Below are 4,676 nucleotides of genomic sequence, written 5' to 3' on the forward strand. Positions count from 1 at the left end.
GCAGGGCCGTCTGACTCTTGGTGTGTTTCCCTCCATGTGCTCAGCACCGGCACAGGGCACACTGAGGGAGGTCTCCAAACTTTCCTGTAGGTGACTCTGTCAAAACTAATCCCCTCCCAGGGCATCACAAGATGATGATCATCAGCTCTTCCAAGTCAAAGGATACTTCCCCAGGGCAGAACAGATGGAAACATGCTACTGGTGCAAGAGAGGGACAGTGGAGGTTCATCCTCTGCCATGGGGGCGGTGACCCAGACTCCCTGTTTGTCCTCTCGTCCCTCTGGGAGCCCTGAGGTTCCTCTCTGGTCCCCTCTGGCTCCCTGTGCTTGGAAAGCCTTCCAAATCCATTCTGGTGAGGGGAGACGGTGATGCAGCAACAGCAGATGCCTCGTGGGATGCCTGGACACCCCTGGGGAGGCAGAGCTGGGGCCACTCATTCTGTGCCCTATCCTGGCTGGGTGCTGGGGGGACTGCCCTGAGGAGAGACAAATGAGACTTCTCCTGGGGAAAGTCTCAGCCAGAGCTCAACTTCCCAAAGAAGCCTGGGGTTCGGGGTGTGCTGAGGGGGAAGTTGTCCTGCAGGCAGCAGGACAGGAGGAGCAGGACACAGTCTGCTCAGGATGTGGAGCATCTGAAAGTGTAATGGTTTTGAGTCTAGGCCTAGGAAGGAAGTATTCCATCCTATTCCTTTATGTAATCAGGCACCTTTATGTAATAGGTGGACAGGGAAGGCTCTTCCTCTTCCTCCCTTCCGGTGAGGTTTGGAGACAACAGACTCCTGTGGCTGGTCTCACTTCTGTGGGGGAGCTGAGGCCTGGTCGGGCCTACGGGGTCGGTTGTTTCTGCTGAGCTGGGGTCCAGTAGCGTGGTGGTGGCGTTGGGCATGATTGTGCTTTCTCAAGGAAAATACTATGGTTTTCTTTGGCTATTTCTTTATTGAGCGTGTATACCTGTTTTTGTTTGTTTGTTTGTTTTGTCCCATTTTTCCCTTCCCCTTTTCTGTTTGTGGGTGTTGGGGGTTTCTTTCTTATGTGTATATAGTTTTTGTATATAAATGTAATATCAGTGAAAATATATTTATATACTGCTTTAGCTTTCTCTTATTTCTGTTCTCTTGTGTTTTTTTCCTTTTCCCTAGGTTTTGGGGGGGAAGCTCTTGCAGTGGGGTTTGGAGACTTGGCAGGGAGCCAGCTCTAAAACACCACAGAAGGACACCATGTGTATGGGCCAATTGTTGCTGCTTTATTAAATCACAGTCACCTACAACTGGTTCAGTGGCGACAGAAGAGCAGTGCTCATAGTTTGAATCGTGGTTTTTGCTGAAGATTTGAAGGCATCAGGATTCCAGTTTTACTGCCTGTATGAAAGAGAGAGTTTCTTTTTTGTGATAACATTTATGACTGGAAAGATCCCCAGGCAGCCACCAGGGATGATGTCACAGGGATGATGTGATATGACAGGAGAGATGTGATGTCACAGGGAGGGGCTGTGATGTCATGGGGAAGATGTAATGTCACAGGAAGGATGTGATGTCACAGGGAGGATGTGATGTCATAGGAGACGTGATGTCACAGGAAGCGTGTGATGTCACAGGAAGGATGTGATGTCACAGGAGACCTGTGATGTTCGTAGGAGAGCTGTGATGTCACAGAGGACGATGTGATGTCACAAAGGAGATCTGATGTCACGGGGAGGATGTGATGTCATAGCAGACATGCAATGTCACAAAGGAGGATGTGATGTCACATGGAGCATGTGATGTCACGGGAAGTTGTGATGTCACAGAGAAGGATGTGATGTCATGGGAGGATGTGATGTCACAGAGGAGGATGGGATGTCATGGGAGAAGATGTGATGTCACAGAGGAGGATGGGATGTCATACGAGACCTACGATGTCACAGAGAAGGATGTGATGTCATAGGAGACATGAGATGTCACAGAGGGGGATGAGATGTTACAGAGGAGGATGTGATGTCACAGAGGAGGATGTGATGTCACAGGAAGCCTATGATGTCACAGAAAGCTGTGATGTTACAGAGAAGGATGTGTTGTCATGGGAGGATGTGATGTCACCGAGGAGGATGTGATGTCACATGGAAGATGTGATGTCATAGAGGAAGATGTGATGTCACAGGGAGAATGTGATGTCACAGTGGAGTTGTGATGTCACTGGAGAGGTGTGATGTCATATGATGTGTCACATGAGGGATGCGACATCATAGACTAGATGTGATGTCACAGAGGAGGATGTGATGTCACGGGAAGGATGTGATGTCACAGGAAGGATGTTATGTCACATGAGAACTGTGATGTCACAGGAGAACTGTGATGTCACAGAGGAGGATGTGATGTCACAGAGGAGGATGTGATGTCATAGGAGGCATGCGATGTCACAGAGGAGGATGTGATGTCACAGGAAGTTGTGATATCACAGAGAAGGATGTGATATCATGGGAGGATGTGATTTCACAGAGGACGATGTGATGTCACATGGAGGATGTGATGTCATAGAGGGAAATGTGATGTCACAGGGCGAATGTGATTTCACAGTGGAGCTGTGATGTCACGGGAGAGGTGTGCTATCATATGATGGATGCGACATCATAGACAAGATGTGATGTCACAGAGGAAGATGTGCTGTCATATGATAGATGTGACGTAGGGAGGAGCTGAGGTTTGGGAGGGCAAAACTGGCCCCAGAATGGATTGGGAATGGGGATCCCCCCAGCCTTCCCCTGTGTCAACCTGCTCGGGGGGGCTTTGGGTGGGCACCTACCCCTCAGTGGGCACCCAGCTCACTCGAAAAGGTGCCAGGACCACCCCACAGATCCCCAAGGACCCCGTAAATCCATCCAGAGCCCACCCAGGACCCCCTCAATCCCCTTTTCTGGGAGGACCTTTAGGGGCACTGGTGGTTGAGCTGGGCAGCAAAGTTCATACTGGTCTACAATCTGAGTCACTGAAATGTTGATTTTTAAGCACAGAAAGGAGAAGTTTGAGGCAGTTTGTTGAAGGCAGAAGGACTGATGTCTCATTTATTTTAACTACTTCTGAAATGCTTCAAAACCTGGTTTTCAGGGGTTTATTTAGTTTGGCAAGTTCTTGGGGTTTTCTTGGGCTTTTCTTTGTGTGGGGGGTGGGTGGGTTGGTTGTTTTTACAGTTACTTGTCTCATATACTTGGTGCTTTTCCCAGGAGAACATTGATTTGTGTAGAGACAAAGTCACTGGAGAATATCTTAATCTGGGGATAAAAATACTGCCCTGGGAAGGATGCAGGATGAGTTGGTATTATTTATTTAAGAGTTTCACGTCCACAACGAGCACTTTCAGCCAAATTTTCTAAGTGACTGAGGAACCCTTTTCTCCAAATGTGCTCCCCTGAGGCAGTTTCAAATCCCCACTTGTGATTCAGTTTTCTGGAATGATTCTAAATTAATTCAATGCTTTTTTTGGCCATCATCTAGGCAACTGCTGCCACGGATCACATCGATTGCAAGAAGGCAGAAGAGAAGGACATGAAAGGGTCACCTGTGAGCAAAAGGTATTTTTCATTTTCAGTAGTCTGAATTTTCGTTACTAGTTTTCTGTTTCTGTGGAAGAGTTCAGTGTCCTCCCTCCTGGGAGGGATGGGAACAAATGATTAAACGTGGAAAATGTTCCGTTCCAACACACAAACTGTAATTTGTCCAGATGGTCTAAAGATGTCCAGATTATCGAAAACCTTCCATATTTTTGTTTTCACGGAGAGAAAAATATTTGATGAAGAAATCCAGCAAAGGCAAAAGTGCAAGGTCAAGCCTCAGCCTGCGGAAAGCTGAGGGGTGGCACCGGCTGCCCCAGAATTACATAGGGAAAATAAGAAACACAGGAATTTTGGGGTGGGATCAAGCCAGTTTGGGGTGGGATTGAACCATTTTCAGTGGGATTGATCCACTTTGAGGTGACAGGTTGAACCCTCTTGACTTTTAGGATGCAGAGCTTGTAGAGACTGGAATGTTAATGGTCCATGGCTCCAACACTCTCCAGTTGCAGAAGCAGTGGGGGCTTTGCTGCCCATGGGCAATGGAACCGCCTGGGGCAGAGCGGGGGGAACACCCACCCCTGGAGGGGACAGGCTGGGCTTGGAGTCAGAGAGGGGAAGTGTTATTTTTGTGTTTTTATATCACTATAGACAGGAGACAAAACTGCCCCAAACCTACTTTACATGGAGACAAAATTGTTCTAAACTAAACCCTACATATATAGATAGATATAAATAGAGACATAGATATAGATAAACTAACTCTAATCTGCCCCAAGGGATCAGTTAAGAAGACCCTGAGTCACCCTCACTGTCAGGGGAGTTGGGACAGGGGCTGGACACAGGGGAAGTTTCTGGTAGCTGCTCACAGAACCCACCCCTGGAGCCCCCCAGGAACCAAAACATGGCCATCTAAACCCCAATACACTTCCCAGCATGGACCACCTGGACCATGGGTCACCAGGTCTGTGCCCAACGTGGGTCCCTGTGGATCATCCAATGGGGGTCCTCTGATGGCTGATGGAGTTGGAGCAGCAGCCAAAGCTCTTCCCACAGTCAGGGAACTCGAAGGGCTTCTCTTACTGTGGGTCCCTTGGTGTGAGGTTGTGGTGGTTTGAAACTCCCAAAATCTAATTTTTAAGTTCAAGCCCCCC

At 48.3% G+C, this 4,676-nt stretch overlaps 1 long non-coding RNA gene across 1 annotated transcript in view; it reads right to left on the minus strand.

Annotated features, from left to right (window-relative positions):
• LOC113940421 overlaps positions 1–4,631 on the minus strand; it is a 19,057-nt gene extending 14,426 nt beyond the window's left edge. Inside the window, exon 1 of the long non-coding RNA XR_003525438.1 lies at positions 4,451–4,631. This is a non-coding gene — a long non-coding RNA (uncharacterized LOC113940421). The remainder of the gene's footprint in view (positions 1–4,450) is intronic.
• Positions 4,632–4,676: the final 45 nt, after the last annotated feature.

This window comes from Corapipo altera, unplaced genomic scaffold, assembly GCF_003945725.1.
Source record: "Corapipo altera isolate COAL_440 unplaced genomic scaffold, ASM394572v1 60912, whole genome shotgun sequence".
Taxonomy (NCBI): domain Eukaryota; kingdom Metazoa; phylum Chordata; class Aves; order Passeriformes; family Pipridae; genus Corapipo; species Corapipo altera.